This window comes from Xyrauchen texanus, chromosome 24 (assembly GCF_025860055.1).
Source record: "Xyrauchen texanus isolate HMW12.3.18 chromosome 24, RBS_HiC_50CHRs, whole genome shotgun sequence".
Classification (NCBI taxonomy): Eukaryota; Metazoa; Chordata; class Actinopteri; order Cypriniformes; family Catostomidae; genus Xyrauchen; species Xyrauchen texanus.
Window position 1 is genome coordinate 40171991 of NC_068299.1, and position 19856 is coordinate 40191846.

The 19856-nt window shown below is 45.5% G+C and overlaps 1 pseudogene; it reads left to right on the forward strand.

The window, feature by feature from the left end:
- LOC127617774 (neurexin-1a-like) overlaps positions 1-19570 on the forward strand; it is a 233428-nt pseudogene extending 213858 nt beyond the window's left edge.
- Positions 19571-19856: the final 286 nt, after the last annotated feature.

Consider the following 19856-nt stretch of genomic DNA (forward strand, 5'->3'; position numbering starts at 1 on the left):
AAGCCGTGGACATGAGGGGAAGAGGGTACCGGTTCTTGATGGTAATATGGTTAAGGCCTCGGTAGTCAATGCAGGGCCGGAGACTGCCATCCTTCTTCTCAACAAAGAAAAAACCAGCCCCAGCATGTGAGGTGGAAGGGCAGATGAACCCACTGTCCAGAGATTCCTTGAGGTACTTCTCCATGGCCAATCTCTCAGGACCAGAGAGGGAATAGAGTCTTCCACGGGGTGGGCAGGTACTGGGAAGCAGCTCGATGGCGCAATCATAAGGTCTATGAGGGGGCAGTGAGGCAGCTCTGTCTTTACTAAAAACTTTGTGGAGGTCTGCATACTCCGGGGGTACTCGGGATAACTCGGGAAGGGAGGTTACAGACCTGGGTCTATCCAGCTCCATCTCGAGAGGAGCCAAGACTTCCGTGGACAGGGACTCGGGAGCAGAGGTACAATTCCCCCTGGAGAAATCTGGCAAGGGTCTAGGGAATGCTCCTAGTGGATCTAGGACACAGCAAAAGGCGGAGTCAGAGATGCGGCAGTTTGTTCCCCATATCCTAACAACCCCTCGGGACCAGTCTATGTGAGGGTTGTGAGCGGTCAGCCATGGGAAGCAGAGAATCAAAGGAAGCATAGGAGAGTGTATCAAAAGGAACTGAATCTGTTCCTGGTGTTGCCCCACCCTTAGCTGGAGAGGCGGGGTGCATAGAATAACCTGTCCAGAACCCAGAGGGCTGCCATCCACTGCCATAATATTAAGAGGTCTAGGTAGGGTGACAGACTGAATAGAGAGGCTCCTGGACAACTCAAAATCCATAAAGCTCCTGGCGGCTCCAGAGTCTACAAAGGCACAAACCTGATGGTGCTGAGTGCCGTGGGTAAGGGTGGTGTGGAAGGACAGACCAGAGATCGCAGGGTAGGGGACGGTTCCTACTCTCGTCCTGGCTCCCCTCCTCCTGGATGAGAGTTGGCTTTTCCCAACAACTCATGTTGTTGGGAAATGGAGCGTATGTGGAGGGCATGTGGAGCGTAAATGGCCTAACCTGCCACAATAGAGACAGCGTCTTTCCCTCATCCGTCGGTTGCGCTCAGCTTGAGAAATCCTGGTTCCACCCAGCTGCATGGGATCCTCGTGATCGCAAGGAGACAAAGGCAGTTTAACAGTGTTTGCAGACTCCAGCAATCTGACCTCCTGCCGCTGCTCCTGTTGGCGTTCTCTTAAGCGATGGTCTACCCGGACGGCCACGTCAATGAGGGATTCAAGATCAGGTGCAGGATCTCAGAAAGCCAGCTCGTCCTTGAGCTCAGGAGACAAGGCATGGTGAAAGATGGCTCTCAGGGAACGTTGGTCCCATCCACTCTCCATGGCAAGGGTGCGGAACTCAATGGCAAACTCAGCTACACTCCGGGTGCCCTGAGAGAGGTGAAGCAGGTGACGATCCACATCTCCCTTACTAGCAGGATGAAGTAAAACTCTCCTCATCTCAGAAATGACGTCTTGACAATTGGTAGTGAGTGGAGATCTTTGGTCCCATAAGGCTGAGGCCCAGTCCAAAGCCTTGCCGGTGAGAACGGTGATGATGTAGGCCACTCTACTAATCTCGGTGGGAAAGCTGCTGGGCTGAAGCTGGAAGGCCAGGGTACACTGGGTGATGAAACCTCTACAACTCTCAGGAGTGCCATCGAATCGCTCAGGGGCTGGTAGTCTGGGCTCAGATGGTAAGGGAGGTGTAGGTCTTGGTGAAGCATCAGGAGGAGGGTCTCGGGAAGAAGAGGCTTGGGACTGGGGACTCAGAAGAGCGAGGATCTCTGACAGTGCCCCCTGCTGGTCTGGAGGAGATCCTTACAGAAGTGGGTATACTCTTAATTTATGCCCCCCATTTTTTTATAAAGCAGCCCAGCAAAGGATGAATGCCCTGTGTTATAATCAGTGACAAGTAAGACTAGTCTTGCATATTTAGTTCACCCCAAAATGGGTCAAAAGTATTGCACACTGTCACTTATCTTCTGCTGCTTGACTTCACGAAGTAAGGATCACTATGAAATTAATAATAGCCACAGAAGAGGTGCAGATTTTGCAATCAATACTGGCCCAAAGACTATAGTAAGAGACAACTACATAATTATGAATTTTGCATGAACTATTCCTTATTCCATCATGAAAATTGGACAACTATTCTCTAACCTTGCAGGTAGTCTACGGCAGTCTTCACTGGGTGTTTTTAGGGTATATTTGCAATTAATCACAAACGATTGCAGTTTTTCCCACTGGATTTTGTGAGACTATGGGGGGTGGACCTCCGACACTCTATGGGGGTTGAGGGGCATCCTCCCACATACATTTTTTTTGTACATTTTAAAGTTAAATACAAGCTGCAGTAGGCAACTTTGAAATAAATAGAATTGAGAAACAGCGCCCCCATTTCTTCCCCATATACATGATGCTCTTCACCCCAGCCAGGGTTTAATTGACATCTGTTCACAAACAGAGCCAAGTCCTGCCTCGCCAAAAGCGATTGGCAAAATTTTCTGGATTGACACTACCCTACCCTGTTAATTTACATTAATAATCATGATACTAACTGCGGCAGTAATATTATCTGTTTGCTCTTGTACACTGATGATGATTAATTGTGTGTCGAGTAGTGTATAAATGCAGTGGATACATTTAATGTTAGTTAACATCCCTCTACGATCATGTGGGAGAAAAAAATCGTCATTGGGAAGTACATTTTGTTTTTACTCATTTTTACTAATGAGACAAACTGCTGTCAGTGTTTGAAATTTCATACATATTATTATAACAAAACAATTCACAATGTAGGAACCTAATAATGAAAATTAGGGGCTGACAATTAATTGTCAACAAATAATTGCGATTATGATGATTAATTGCCTGTTTTAGGTGTTTCACAAATATGACGATTAATTACCATACAAACACACTATGACCCAGCCAACCTGTATAGCTATTATATTATATTGTATTGTGCAATAGTAAAATATTTCTGCCTTAAATTCTTCACTTTCACACATTATTTTAAGACTCTCTGATTAACTCACAAGCCCTTGATCATCTCCACAGAAATAGAGCAGGATATCACCTCTTTCCCCGTCTGTCGCTCACTTCGACAATGGGTCGAAGACGCGACACTAGGGGGTCTCTCTTGAGCGCCACGTCAAACACGTCTTGATCCGATCAGACAGCACCACCACGGTAGCGTACATAAATCAACAAGGTGGCGTACGCTGCCGCCACATATCACAACTCGCCCGTCGTCTCCTCCTTTGGAGCTCAAGTCGCTGCGTGCCACTCACATCCTGGGCAACCTCAACATGGTGGCGGATGCGCTATCATGACAAAGCTTGCCCAGCGGAGAGTGGATGCTTCACCCCCAGTCAGTCCAGCTGATTTGGGAATGGTTCGGCAAGGCTCAGGTAGACCTGTTCGACTCCCGAGAGACCTCCCACTGCCCGCTCTGGTATGCCTGAACGGAGGCTTCCCTCGGGGCAGATGCGCTGGCACACAGCTGGTCCATGGGGCTGCGCAAGTATGCATTTCCCCCAGTGAGCCTTCTTGCACAGGTGCTGTGCAAGGTCAGGGAGGACAAGGAACAAGTCTCTATTGGCCCCCTATTGGCCCACTTCAAGTCAAGTGGTTTTTATTGTCGTTTCAACCATATACAGTTAGTACAGTACACAGCAAAACGAGACAACGTTCCTCCAGGACCATGGTGCTACATAAAAACAACAAAGGACCAACATAGGACCACATGAGACTACACAACGAAATAAAATACCTGTATAAACTACCTATATATACCAATATAAAGTGCACGTGCAAACATGTGCAAAAAGTACAGGACAGTACAACAAATTACTGACAATGAACAGGACAATAGACAGTGCAGCGCCGACCAGTAGTGCAAAAAGATGACAGTTTCTAAAAATGTAAACATAACATACTATTGTTAGGACCGGGGCTAGAACCCAGTGTGTGCTGTTGGCAACCCAGAGCACTAACCGCTATGCTATGGAGCTGTGTGGACCCAAACTGCAGAGAATCACAAAAGGCAGGACTTTAGGGAAAACAAAGCTGACTTTACTTGATGTTCTTCTTGAACAAACACAATAGATCAATCATCAAAAAGGCAGGGCTGAAGAAAGTTCAGATCCTCAATAGCTTGATGCTGGCAAAACATGTCCAAAAGCATAGAACAAACTTCCCAAACAAGAAGGTCAAAAAGATATTGGAGAAGGACTGTCAATGTAATCAAAATTAGGTCAAACGGGAACAGGCATTTACATAAGCTCTGCCCAAACAAAAGAACTTCAAGACTGAGCAAAGATACAATCAAAAGCAGGGCTTATATATACACATACACACTCACACCAACAAGCCAGGCACAGGTGATATCATTAAGCTAATAATGAACAGGAAATTAGGAGGAAGTTGTGAAAGGACTTGTGCTCTAGGTTCCCCTCTGCTGGACAGACCGTGGTGTGACAGGGCCCCCCCCTTTAAGGCCGGCTCCAGACGGCCCAGGACGGTCAGGATGCAGGCGATGGAACGTTTGTATCAGGTCTGGGTCCAAGATGTGTCGTGCTGGCACCCAGGTACGCTCCTCAGGCCCATATCCTTCCCAGTCGACCAGGTAGTGAAAACCACGGCCACGGCATCTCGAATCTAACAGCCTCCTTACTGTATACACCGGACCACCTTCTGTAATACAAGGGGGTGGTGGGGCAGGAGCTGGGGAAGACAATGGAGAGGTTACTACAGGTTTCAATTGAGAAACATGAAAAGCGGGTCTTACTCTCATGGATCTAGGTAGGAGAAGCTGGTATGTAACAGGGTTGACCCGTCTGGTGATTTTGAACAGGCCAATAATTCTTGGGGAAAATTTTTTTGATTCAACTTTTAAAGGCAAATCCTTGGCTGAAAGCCAGACCCTTTGGCCAACTCTGAAGTTTGGAGCCACCCTCCTCTTCTTATCAGCATGCTTCTTGTAGAGGGTGGAAGCATGTCTCAAGGCTAAGTGCGCCCTTTTCCATGTCCTTTTGCACCGTTCAACGAACCTTACCGCACTAGGGACTCCAACCTCTAATTCTTGACTGAAGAACAATGGTGGCTCAAAGCCGAATTGACACTTGAATGGGGATAAGCCAGTGGAGGAGCTGCGTAAGGTGTTGTGTGCCAGCTCTGCCCAAACCAGGAACCGACTCCAGGAGGAAGGCTGATGGGATGTGAAACAGCGAAGGTATTTCTCCAACTCCTGATTTATCCATTCTGTTTGGCCATTTGACTGAGGGTGGAAACCTGAAGAGAGACTGACAGAAGAGCCACAGAGAGACCAGAATGCTTTCCAATAACGTGACATAAATTGGGGCCCCCGATCAGTAACAATGTCCACTGGAATTCCATGGATCCTTACAACATCTTGAAGGACAATATCAGCGGTTTCTTTAGCAGAAGGAAGTTTGGGTAAAGGAATGAAATGTGCAGCTTTAGAGAAGCGGTCCACCACCACTAGGACAACAGTGTTACCTTCAGACACTGGCAAACCAGTGATAAAATCCATGGATATGTGGGACCAGGGGCGTTGTGGGATGGGCAAGGGGTGTAGAAGACCGGCAGGACGCTGATTAGATGACTTCTGTTGAGCGCAGACTGGGCAGGCTTGCACGAAAGACCGGATCTCTCTGGCCATCTTTGGCCACCAAAACCTTCTTCGAATGAAATCCAAAGTCCTCTCTATACCCGAATGTCCAGCAAGGAAAGAGGCATGGCCCCACTGAAGGACTGCAGACCTTACTTTCTTGGGAACAAACAAGCATCCTGTTGGAACCTTATCTGGAATGTGTGCGCCATGTAGCGCCTCACGGACAGTATCTTCAATGGACCGGTGAACAGGTGCCAGGATGCAATCTCTGGGAATGATGAATTCTGGGGAACGGTCCTTCTGAGAACAATCATGTTGGCGTGATAAGGCATCAGCTTTAACATTCTTTGACCCAGGTCTGTAAGAGATAACAAAATTGAAACGGGTAAAAAAAAGGGACCACCTAGCCTGCCGAGGGTTAAGGCGTTTTGCCTGCTGTAGATAGGACAGGTTCTTATGGTCGGTCCACACAATGAAAGGATGCTTGGACCCCTCCAGCCAGTGGCGCCACTCTTCCAGTGCAAGTTTTACAGCAAGGAGTTCTCTGTTACCCACATCGTAATTTCTTTCTGCTGACGACAGGCTTCTGGAAAAGAAGGAGCATGGATGAACCTTGTTATCTTTGACTGATCTCTGAGAGAGCACTGCTCCTATTCCTACTTCAGATGCATCCACTTCTACAATAAAAGGTAACTCAGGGTCTGGGTGTATCAAGATTGGTGCTGAGGAGAACAGTTTCTTTAATCTGTCAAAGGACTTCAGGGCCTCAGCAGTCCAGTAAATGTGAGTGGGTGAACCCTTAGTAAGAGCGGAAATGGGTGCTGCAATTGTACTGAAGTTACGAATAAACTTCCTATAGAAATTGGCAAAGCCAAGAAATCTCTGTACCTGCTTCAGTGTTTTGGGCATGGGCCAGTTAGTGATGGCAGATACCTTCCTTGATTCCATCCGGAGGCCTTCTTGAGAGACAACATAACCTAGGAATGAGACTTGGGACACATGGAAATCAAATTTTTCAAGCTTTACGAAGAGATGACTCTCAAGTAGCTTCTTCAGAACCTGTCGGACATGGTGAATGTGTTCCTGTAGAGAGTTTGAGAAGATTAAAATGTCGTCTAGATAGACAAACACAAAACGATTCAACATTTCCCTCAAGACATCATTGATGAATGCCTGGAACACTGCTGGGGCATTAGCTAATCCAAAGGGCATGACCTGGTACTCCCAGTGGCCAGTTGGGGTACTGAAGGCAGTCTTCCATTCATCACCCTCCTTTATGCGTACCAAGTTGTATGCACTCCGCAGATCTAATTTCGAAAATATTTTAGCTCTCTGAAGCAGTTCAAAAGCAGATGACATGAGTGGGAGAGGGTAGCGATTCTTAATAGTTATTTTATTGAGCCCACGATAGTCTATGCAGGGCCTAAGGCTTCCATCTTTCTTAGGGACGAAAAAGAACCCAGCAATAGCTGGTGAAGTTGAAGGGCGTATGAAGCCAGTACTTAAAGCATCCTCAATATATTCATTCATGGCCTTAGTCTCTGGGGCCGAGAGGGAAAATAGATGGCCTCTTGGAGGTAATGTTCCAGGAAGGAGGTCAATCGCACAATCGTATGGTCTATGAGGTGGGAGCTTGGTAGCACATTGCTTGCTAAATACTTCCCTCAAATCATAGTATTCAGGGGGCATAGGTGTCAAATCTAGTGGGTTATTCAAGGAACAAACACTCACCTCTTCAACGGCTGCCAGAATTTCTTTACTCTCAGCCACAGAGGAAGTAGGAGAGTTGCAGTTGTCCTTACATGCAGGGCCCCAATGGAGAAGAGTTCCCAAGGCCCAAGAAAATTGAGGGTTGTGGAGCCGCAACCAGGGGTAGCCCAGGATAAGAGGTTCTCTGGAAGATTCGATAAGATAAAAAGAGATAATTTCATGGTGGTTTTCATCAATGGTTAAATGCAGAGGAATGGTTCTAAATTTGATAATTCCAGATCCAATAGGTCTGCCATCCAGAGCTTCAACTTTCCAGGATGAGGGACAAGTCTCATAGGGGATACACAACTTCTTTGCCAGTCCAGTGTCCAGAAAATTGTCAGCTGCCCCGGAATCCACAAATGCTTTCAACGTAATTGTCCTCTCCTTAGTATCACACCAAGTAAGGGTAGCTGACAACAGTAAACGAGAGTGAGGAGTGTCAAACTGCACAGTCCTACTCACTAAGGTCCCCACACCCCCTAGCAAGCCTTGGTTTTTAACGTTAATTCAGGGCAGGCAGAGCGCATGTGACCAGATCCTCCACAGTAGAAACACAGACCTTCTCTCAGACGTTTCTCTCTCTCTTTAGGTGATAGGCGGGTTCTGCCCAGCTGCATTGGTTCTCCTTCGGTCTGTTGGTTAAGATCGGCAACTTCAGGCGCATTAATGGACGGTAACATGGGCATGACTCGGGGAGTGGAACGCTCTCTTCTCCGTTCACGAATACGGTTATCAATGCAGATGGCCAAGGTTATGAGTTCCTCCAGACTTGAACCCCAGTCTCTACTGGCTAATTCATCTTTTACATCTCCAGAAAGGCCACGGTAGAATGTTGAGACAAGGGCCTCTGAATCCCATTTACTCTCAGAAGCCAGAGTACGGAATTCAATGGCAAAATCGGCCACAGATTGATGCCCCTGACACAGGTCTAGCAGCCGCCTCGCTGCCTCACGGCCACTGACTGGATGGTCAAACACTTGTTGAAGAGTCTCTGTGAAGCACTTTAGATCTGAGCAAATGGGGGACTGTTGTCTCCAGAGGGTTGAGGCCCAATCCAGTGCACGATCACACAGCAGGGAGATTAAGTATGCAATCTTAGCCTTCTCAGTAGCAAAGGAAGAAGGTTGAAGTTCAAAGATGAGAGACACTTGAGTCAGGAAACCCTTGCAGGTACCAGGCTTCCCATCGTAGCGCTGAGGGGCAGGGATCTTGGGGTTCCTGGGGAATGGGCACAGCTAATGGTGGAGGATCTGGGGCCAGTACTACCACAGTTTCTCGAGGCAAGCATGCTTGTATTTGTTGTAGAGACTCCCCAATTTGGTTCACAGCATCTGTCAGCCTCCGAAGCTGTGTCTCGTGTGAGCCAAGCAAAACTCCCTGTTTACTGATGGCTCCATGAATGTGTTCAACCTCTGCTAGGTCCATAGTGTTGTTGAGGCTCAGTCTTGCTGTCAGGACCGGGGCTAGAACCCAGTGTGTGCTGTTGGCAACCCAGAGCACTAACCGCTATGCTATGGAGCTGTGTGGACCCAAACTGCAGAGAATCACAAAAGGCAGGACTTTAGGGAAAACAAAGCTGACTTTACTTGATGTTCTTCTTGAACAAACACAATAGATCAATCATCAAAAAGGCAGGGCTGAAGAAAGTTCAGATCCTCAATAGCTTGATGCTGGCAAAACATGTCCAAAAGCATAGAACCAACTTCCCAAACAAGAAGGTCAAAAAGATATTGGAGTAGGACTGTCAATGTAATCAAAATTAGGTCAAACGGGAACAGGCATTTACATAAGCTCTGCCCAAACAAAAGAACTTCAAGACTGAGCAAAGATACAATCAAAAGCAGGGCTTATATATACACATACACACTCACACTAACAAGCCAGGCACAGGTGATATCATTAAGCTAATAATGAACAGGAAATTAGGAGGAAGTTGTGAAAGGACTTGTGCTCTAGGTTCCCCTCTGCTGGACAGACCGTGGTGTGACAACTATGAGATAATGTTCTATGCACATAGCAGTTATTGAGGTAGCAGACAGTTATAAAGTGACAGTAATTAAAGTGCAACTCAGGACACGTGTGTGTCAAACCAGTCTCTTGAGTATTGAGGAGTCTGATGGCTTGGGGGAAGAAGCTGTTACACAGTCTGGCCATGAGGGCCCGAATGCTTCGGTACCTCTTGCCAGACGGGAGGAGGGTAAAGAGTTTGTGTGAGGGGTGTGTGGGGTCGACCACAATGCTGGTTGCTTTGCGGATACAGTGTTTTTTGTAAATGTCTTTGATGGAGGGAAGAGAGACCCCAATGATCTTCTCAGCTGTCCTCACTATCCTCTGCAGGGCTTTGCGGTCCGAAACGGTGCAAGTCCCAAACCAGGCAGTGATGCAGCTGCTCAGGATGCTCTCAATAGTCCCTCTATAGAATGTAGTGAGGATGGGGGTTGGGAGATGTGCTTTCCTCAGCCTTCGAAGAAAGTAGAGACGCTGCTGGGCTTTCTTGGTGATAGAGCTGGTGTTGAGGGACCAGGTGAGGTTCTCCGCCAAGTGAACACCAAGGAATTTGGTGCTTTTGACGATCTCCACAGAGGAGCCGTCGATGTTCAGCGGAGTGTGTTCACCTTGTGCTCTCCTAAAATCAACAACCATCTCTTTTGTTTTGTCGACATTCAGGGACAGGTTGTTGGCTCTACACCAGTTCGTCAGCCGCTGCACCTCCTCTCTGTATGCTGACTCGTTGTTCTTGCTGATGAGACCCACCACGGTCGTGTCATCGGCGAACTTGATGATGTGATTCGAGCTGTGCATTGCTGCACAGTTGTGAGTCAGCAGAGTGAACAGCAGTGGACTGAGCACACAGCCCTGGGGGCCCCAGTGCTCAGTGTGGTGGTGGTGGAGATGCTGTTCCCGATCCGGACTGACTGAGGTCTCCCAGTCAGGAAGTCCAGGATCCAGTTGCAGAGGGAGGTGTCCAGGCCCAGCAGGTTCAGCTTTCCAATCAGGTGCTGGGGAATGATTGTGTTGAATGCTGAGCTGAAATCTATGAACAGCATTCGAACGTATGAGTCCTTATTGTCTAGGTGGGTGAGGGCCAGATGGAGGGTTGTGGTGATGGCATCGTCCCTTGAACGGTTTGAACGATACGCAAACTGCAGTGGGTCTAGTGAGGGGGGCAGCTGGGTCTTAATGTGCCTCATGACGAGCCTCTCGAAGCACTTCATGATGATGGGTGTAAGTGCGACGGGACGGTAGTCGTTGAGGCAGGACACTGAAGACTTCTTTGGCATGGGGATGATGGTGGTGGCCTTGAAGCACGTTGGAACAACGGCGCTGCTCAGAGAGATGTTGAAGATGTCGGTAAGAACATCTGCTAGCTGGTCTGCACATCCTCTGAGCACTCTGCCAGGAATGTTGTCTGGTCCAGCAGCCTTCCGTGGGTTGACTCTACGTAGAGTTTTCCTCACATCTGCCATGGTAAGACAGAGCACCTGGTCGTTGGGAGGAGGGGTGGACTTCCTCGCCATCACGTCGTTCTGCACTTCAAACCGAGCGTAGAAGTCGTTCAGCGCATCTGGAAGGGAGGCATCTTTGTCGCAGGCAACTGATGTTGTCCTATAGTTGGCGATGGCCTGGATGCCCTGCCACATGCGCCGCGTGTCACCACTGTCCTGGAAGTGACTGTGGATTCTCTGGGCGTGTGCGCGCTTTGCCTCTCTGATTGCCCGTGACAGTTTGGCCCTAGCTGTTCTTAGGGCTGCCTTATCGCCTGCTCTGAAGGCGGAGTCTCGGGACCTCAGCAGCGTGCGCACCTCCGCAGTCATCCACGGCTTCTGGTTGGAGCGTGTGGTGATGGTCTTGGAGAAAGTGACATCATCAATGCACTTGCTGATGTAGCTGGTCACTGATGCTGTGTATTCCTCCAAGTTGGTAGAATCGCCATATGTTGCAGCCTCCCTGAACATGTGCCAGTCAGTACACTCAAAACAGTCCTGAAGAGCAGAGATGGCTCCTGCTGGCCAGGTTTTCACCTGCTTCTGAAGCGGTTTTGTGCGTCTGACGAGCGGTCTGTATGCTGGAATTAACATAACAGAGATGTGGTCTGAGTAGCCGAGGTGGGGGTGGGGCTCCGCTCAGTATGCACTTGGGATGTTTGTGTAAACAAGATCAAGCGCGTTCGCCCCTCTCGTTGCAAAGTCCACATACTGATGGAATTTAGGGAGCACTGTCTTGAGATTTGCATGGTTGAAATCTCTGGCGACAATAAACAGTCCGTCGGGGTGAGCGTTCTGCAGTTCGCTCATAGCCCCATACAGTTCACAGAGCGCTTCCTTAGCGTTAGCGCTGGGGGGAATGTAAACTCCGGTTATGCAAACAGTGGTGAATTCCCGTGGTAGATAAAAAGGTCTGCATCTAACAGTCACAAGCTCCAACAGCGATGAACAGTAACTAGAGACTAGCATAGAGTTCTTGCACCATTCCGTGTTGATGTAAACACACAAGCCACCACCGCGAGTCTTACCGCAGAGAGCTGTATTTCTGTCGGCACGAAACGAGGCGAGCCCGTCTAGCTGAATGACGGCATCCGGAACTCTGTCGCTGAGCCACGTCTCCGTGAAAACAAAGACACAGCAGTCTCTAAACTCACGCTGCGTAGCCTACTGGAGTCGGATATAGTCCAGTTTATTGTCCAGGGAGCAAACATTTGAGAGCAGGATAGACGGGAGAGCCGGCCGGCTAGGGTTTGTTTTTAGCCTAGCATGGACCCCCGCCCTCTTTCCGCGCTTCCGATTTCTCGCACACCGCTTACGACGTCCTCTCCCCCGGCCACCGGCATCAGGCGACGCCGAGGGCTGGAGGCCTGGTCTCCGCAGCAAGCCAAGTACGCGTATCACCTCCTGCAGGTCATCATGCAGCTTGGTTTTTGCATGAGTCTTATATTTCAGTAGTGTCTGGCGATGGTAGACACGAACACCGGTTGCTCCGATGTCCATGTGTTGCAAAAGTCGGGCTTTTTTAACAAAAATAGCACCATTGTGGATCCGGAGTGGCCGCTGCATGCTGCCGCGCCGCCATCTTGGATCAATCACTTGGACTTGGTTCTCAGATCTCGTACTCTTCATGACAGCACCTCCCTGGCAAATTCCCCTGAGGAAGGACCTTCTTTCTCAGGTTCGGGGCTCGCTCTGGCATCCACACCCAGACATCTGTAACCTCCACGTCCAGCCCCTGGACGGGATGTGGAAGATCTAGCTGATCTACCACCTGCCATCGTAGACACGATCAACCAAGCCAAAGCCCCCTCTACCAGGCAACTTTACGCCCTGAAGTGGCACTTGTTCGTGAATTGGTGTTCTTCCCGTGCTGAAGATCCACAGAGGTGAACAGTTAGGTCAGTGCTCTCATTCCTGCAGGAGAGGTTGGAGGGGAGGCTGTCCCCCTCCACCTTTAAGGTGTATGTAGCTGCTATCGTGGCCCACCATGACACAGTATACGGCAAGTCTTTGGGTAAGCACGACTTAATTATCAGGTTCCTAAGAGGCACCCGGAGGTTAAATCCCTCCCGGCCAAGCCTGTTCCCCTCCTGGGATCTCTCAGTGGTCCACTCGGGCCTACAGAGACCCCCCTTCCAGCCACTAGAATCTCCCTGAAGACGGCCCTCCTGATAGCGCTCGCCTCCATCAAGAGGGTCGGGGACCTGCAAGCATCTCTGTCAGTGACACTTTCCTTGAGTTCGGTCCAGCAGACACTCATGTGATCCTAAGACTGTGACCGGGCTACGTGCCCAAGGTTCCTACCACTCCTTTCAGGAACCAGGTAGTGAACCTGCAAGCGCTGCCCCGGGAGGAGACAGGCCCAGCCCCTTCGTTGCTGTGTCCGGTACATGCTTTGCGTATCTACTTGGACCGCACGCAGAGCTATAGACGTTCTGAGCAGCTCTTTGTCTGCTTTGGCGGACAGCGGAAAGGGAACGCTGTCTCTAAACAGAGGCTTTCCCTCTGGGTAGTGGACGCCATTACATTGGCCTATTACAGCCAGGCCGTGCCCCCCCCCTCCCCTCTTGTAGGTCGGAGCACACTCAACAAGAAGTGTTGCGTCCTCATGGGCACTGGCCAGAGCAGTGGGTTGCAACACCCAATACCTTTGCAAGATTTTACAATCTCAGGATTTCGTCCCGTGTTTTCTCAGGTCCAAGCCGGTAGAACTCGGTAACACTCTGACAAACTGGCCGGGTGGATCGCTTGCACCCAGTGCCCTTTCCCTCTGCTGAGGTAAAATCGTGCGCTCTTATCCCAGGAGATCCCACTAACTCGGCTCCCTGGATGACTTCTCCCTTGCCCTCTGGTCCACGAATTCAGCGGACGAATTCGCCGACCACATCCAATGCTCAGTCTACCCTGTACTGGAATAGGTGCTCCACAGGTCGGGCTCCTAAGTGGACTTCCCCAATGTGTGTATCTTCCGCGGTACGGTCCCCTTGCGAGCGGACCCGCGTCTCCCTTGGGCAGTTCCCACTGGCCCCTGGTCACCGTGTCTGTAGAAACTCCTCCCTCCCAATGAGATAGGATCTATCAATGTGCCATTCTCCGCATGTGACCTAAAAGCTCATGTGATGTATTTCACCACTCTATACCTCCCCCAGTCTGGGCAGGTGGGGTCTCCGCAGGGTCTTTCCCCCCTGAAAGAATAGGAAAAATGGGAAAGATCGCCTTCCATTATGCGTATGAAAGCATTAAGGGAGAAAAGGCACGGCTGGCGCGGCCTGCTCTCATGCTTGGAACGTCGCCTTGTTCCCCCCTGTTGGGAGTAAAGATCCAGAAGGCTTTGACGATTTTATGGGGTGTTGGGGAAGGGTACGTGCAGCCTGACACAGCCGGCGGCTATTAAAAATTTGACTAGTCAATTAATGGGAAACACTGTGATTGGATTAGCTACTCGTGCTGGACTGTCATGTTTTTGGCTAATGCAGGACACCACTGAATGATGCACATCAGAGGAGATTTAGAAGTGGGTACACGCAATGCAGACTTATAAAGAAGTGGGTATATGCCGTATACCTGTGTATACCCTCCACTAAATCCCTGGTGTAGGAGCTGCAACCACTGTATAATGTGGTCCTCATTTTAACATTTATCTCTCCTCTGTCCAAAAATACTTGGTGCCATTGTATTTGTATATTAACTTGTACCAGCCAAACATATTTGGAATCGGACAAATTAAAGTGAACCTAGAGCACTTTAAATATAACATGTTCAGCGCAGGTAAGCAAACAGAACCGATCTCAAAGCACATACGTTACTCTGAGCATGAGATTGAGTTGAGGAGCACAGAATTGCTCTGAAAACACCATAATAATGCCCAAACACAACACTGACTGGACATAGCAGCACTCATGCATTTTTAAGCATGGAGTGCATGCAGACTACTTATTAATTTAATTATATCATAGCCCTTTGCGATTTAATAATCGCACAAGGTTATTTCACAGTTGCAATTGTTTTGACTAGTTGTGCAGCCCCAGTATTTATATACAGTATTCACATCATATCTCCATCAAAATATCTTTGGTTATGTTCTGTAAGTATTAAACGTTTGTGACAACATATTGGTAAGTAAATGATGAGATAATTATCTTTTTTTTAATACTTTAATTAAATTAAATGTAAATTGTCTTTACTCACAGTCATGCTTTTATTCGTTTTTTTCTAAGAAATCTTCACATTCATAGTGACCACCAAAAGGGACCATAAAAATATTCCATACAACTTGGCACTTTGTAAACAAACCATTATTTTAAGCAAGGTAGTTTGAATGAACCATTTGATCCACATCACAAATCGGACTGAACATTTAATTTACAAATCAATGGCTCCATGGCTATGTTTACATGTACACAAAGACTCTGATTATTGCAATAAACAGAGGATAATGAATAATCAGATTGAGATGTTTACATGATTTGGGCAAAACGTTTCAATTCCGTTTACATGCTACTTGCCAATGCACTGAATATTCGCTGAGAAATTTGATGTTTTAATGCTTTTTAATAAATTAATATTTATTTAAAAAAAAATATTTAATATGTATCTTTACCTACAGCTTGGCACAAGGACAATTAGTCAGTCAGTTTTTTAGTCTTTTTGAATGATTTATTAAAAGAACAGATTCATGAGTTTATGAATTGGAAAACATGCGTTGGATGTTAAGTTCCACCCACGAGGATAAACTCAATTGAAAGATGTGCTTTCTTGCCAATATATTGCAGTATATGGTCTTTTTATCTCATCAATATACTGCAAACGGACATTCATAACTCGAGAAAATATGTTTTCTTTTGCCGTGGGGCTGTAGATTCTGCAGCGGGGGAGCACAACTGCTGGAAAACAGTGTAAGGAGCTGCCGTTTCACATGAAGCAAGAATTTAGTGCAGCTGCTTCTGTTTAGCGATATTTACGAACCTCTGCTTGAGCGTAACATCATCCGTCTGCAGCACTGGCAAAAGCGCACTGGTCAGTGTGGAAGAAATGTTATAAAAGTGTTTACACGCTTGTATAAAGTGATTCAAATAGGAGTACTCCACATAACTTACTGCGAATATCATTACTCTGAATATTAGCATAATCGCAATAAAATAATCGCAGTATTCTGATTAAATGACCAATAGTTTAATTGCAGTATTGCATTAATTGCATTGTATTCGCATTATAAGGGTGCATGGAATCGTAACATCTCAGGTTACTTAACTGTAACCCCTGTTCCCTGATAAATGTGGAACGAGATGCTGCGCTGAGTTAGCGCTTTGGGAACAACTTCAGGTGTGACCAGCTGTGAATATGTGTGCAACACGTCAATGAAAATTGACCGGAATTTATAGCCTCTGCCGGTGACATCATTGGATGAGCTTTGTCAGAATAGTTCAAATTAGCACTATATAAATGGTGTAAATATTTTCACAAATGTTGCTGTTAATATAATAATACTAATAAATGTCGTCATGTACTTCTGAATCCAAAACTCAAAATCGATGCTTACTGTCAATTTCAATGCCCAAAAAATACAATATTATTGGTAATTGCATGGGTGCTACCAAATCAGGTGGCTGTGCCGCATTTTCAACCAGGCCTTTAGGGCACACATAATGATGTGGGCTGAAATTTGAGTTTGACACACCTGCCCTAAATTATCGTTTAATGTCTGTACGGAATACAGGACTGACTCCTGCTATTGCGTAGTTGTTCAGTTCGGTTCCGTACACACTGTGTGGAATTTTTAAAATGTGGTTTTAAGGGTGTTAATTTAGTTGTAGAATGTGGTTGTCACTCCCACATTTTACCGAACTGTGCGAGTACAGACAGGGCCGTAGCTTGTGGGGTGAAAGGTGGTAATGATTCTAGGGGTCCACAGGTCCAAAGGTGCCCACATCAAATTCTAAACTGTATTTATTTTATATATAGGAAAGGGGCCCAGAGCAATATACAGTCAGGGGGCCCAGAATACCTTGCTATGGCCCTGTGTACAGAACATGATTACATTTACATTTACATTTATGCATTTGGCAGATGCTTTTATCCAAAGCGACTTACAGTGCACTTATTACAGGGACAATCCCCTCTGGAGTTAAGTGTCTTACTCAAGGACACAATGGTGGTGACCTTCTGATTAACAGCCCTGTGCTTTAACCACTACGCCACCACCACTCCATGATTAAGCACTAAAAGGTGTACTGGCAACTGAATTTAGCTGCAGTGTGTATGTGGCCTGTTTATCATTGTACAACGTCTCTTTTAAAACCCTTTCTGTTCTTTAAAGTCAGTTTGTCAGTTACAGTCAGCAAAAAAAGGTCAATTTAATTCTAACCACACATGATAGCATGAATGGGGTACAGAAGCTGTATAGGGGAATATATGTAGGGAATTATAAATAATTTGTTTTGAATAGTCTGCTTTCCTCCACCAATACATGTAGCAACATAATATATGTAATTAGTTTGTTTTTGGAATCTGTTTGCATTCAATCCAATATACGTATGATAAATTACAAATGATCAGATTAGAAATTTGACTAAAATGTATCATCCATTATATGTGTAATACAAAAGGCTTTATTCTATCTGTTAATAAATTGTATGCAAGGAATTTAGCACAACAAGGGTATTATGATTCATTCTGAGAATATTGAAAGAATAAATGTTTACGTCTGGTAAACCTGTGACCAGTGCTGAATTGATGTGAAGTATCTCTTAACTCTTTAGAGTAATAGTATTCTCATGGCCAGTGAAAATAATATAACAAATATGTTGAAATATTGTTTAAAAATAAGTATTTATTAAAATATACCACAGTCAACTTCTTTTCGAATATAAACAAAACTTTATTGACTAGTCTACAACATCTGTTTCCCACTTGTAAAAAGAGCATTTACATATGTTATTACAAAAAGAGTGGCATTAAATTACATATCAACATTCTAGACAGGAATTATCGATCTCATAGACACCAAATATCTAATATTTTGTAACTGAAACATCACAAAATATGAGTAATAAATTATAACAGATCAAAATGTTTAACATTGTCAGTTATAACAGTGATAAGTCATAACCCATTTTAAAGGTGACAATCAGGTTTACATTTTAAGAATATGTCAATTTTTGGTATCAAACAATAGACTGCATTGTGCATTGTAAAATTATGATTAAATTAGTCTTGTGATTGTCTTTAAGATCATAATATACAGTATATGCTGCATATGCATTGTAATACAAGAAAAGTTAATTTTGTGCTTTTGGAGAGATGAGAAAAGCATTAGTTTTGTGGGAAGCAAAAGACAATAAAAAGGGATCATTTCAAAGAAAGTTTTCAAGCTCTCTTGTCATGGAGTTTTTAGCATGTGACAGCTTTTCACAAGAAATATGAAAATAATAAAAAAGTTATCCACTAACCACTTAACACCATGGTGCTCCCTGATAGAAGAGATTGAAAAGAGGTTTAGTTGAACACAGACTTGATGCTTGTGTCTCTACAGCTAACCCCACAGGCCCTGGGATGAAAAGTTATCCTGGTCCAGCAGAGGTGTTCCATGAATCCAGCAGTACCACAGGCATGGTGGTGGGCATCGTGGCCGCTGCCGCACTCTGCATCCTCATTCTTCTCTATGCCATGTACAAATACCGCAACCGCGATGAAGGATCGTACCACGTGGATGAGAGCCGGAATTACATCTGCAATTCAGCCCAGTCAAATGGTTCAATCATAAAAGAGAAACCCATGAACAGTGCCAACAGTGTCAGTACGAGCAAGAAAAACAAAAACAAGGAGTATTACGTGTGATTCTATTAGTCCTGGTTCTTCCGGGCCAACCTTCCATCAGACTTCTGCCACAAAAGTCAAATATCAGATCCACACAAAAACTGAACAAAAACAAACAAACTGAGAAACAGAGAAAGTGTACTGTAGTCATTGTATCTCAAACACAGTGGTGGGGAAAAAAGACATGTTTTCTTCTAAATTAAAGTACATTTCATATGTAAGATTGTAAAAGAGAACGCATGAAAGAGGCCATTGTCTTTGTCAAACATATTGCTGCAAAACAGTGAAGAAAATCATGGACACAATATCGTTTTGCATATGTTTATAACAGTACAGTAAAAACACAACTATGTGATTTCTGGACTGTGACAAATTGGCTTTTCATAGCTTTTTGTATAGAGGAAGAAAAATGTGTCTGCTTCTTGACGTAAAAGGTCTAAAATGTTATTTGTTGTTGCTATATGTAGAAGATTTTGGTGATTAACATGAACAAAGATGTTTTTTATTTACTTTTGTTTTGTTTTTTTCCAGCCTGGTACCTGCAAACTGTGATCCAAAAAACTTTCCATGATGTGGGTGGGGGGGGTCAGTTGTGTATAACATGTCTTAAATGTTAGCTATAGAAGCGAAACCATGAAGACACATTGTTTCAAAGACATATCACTCTACCTTTAATCATACAGTATGTCAGCCTACAATAACAGAACACAAGAATCTGTTTAACTGCTTACACACATATGTAATCACGGGGTCATTTCACTCTGTACATATATTTTCGTTTATGTGTACACATCTATCATGTATGAGTGTCTGTCCTCATTTACTCCTGCATTTAGAACGAAAGACAGGAAAAATTATTATGACCTAAACGCAAGCTGTTAAAAATTAATTAGATTTATTTTTAGCTCTAATTGTTATTGTCAATTGTACAATTTTCAAGCAACCTGACATTCAAAATTAGTTTCTAAAATTGTATTGAACAAATAAAATATCACCTAAAGTGAATCAATTTTCTTGAATGTATGAATGTATTATAAGTTTCAAGTTTTCTTGAATTTATTAATGTGTGCTACTCCTATAAATATGGAACACTTTATTAGAAGAATACAGCCTTTGTTTATTGGGCCTCATGCATGAAAAACGAGCAGGT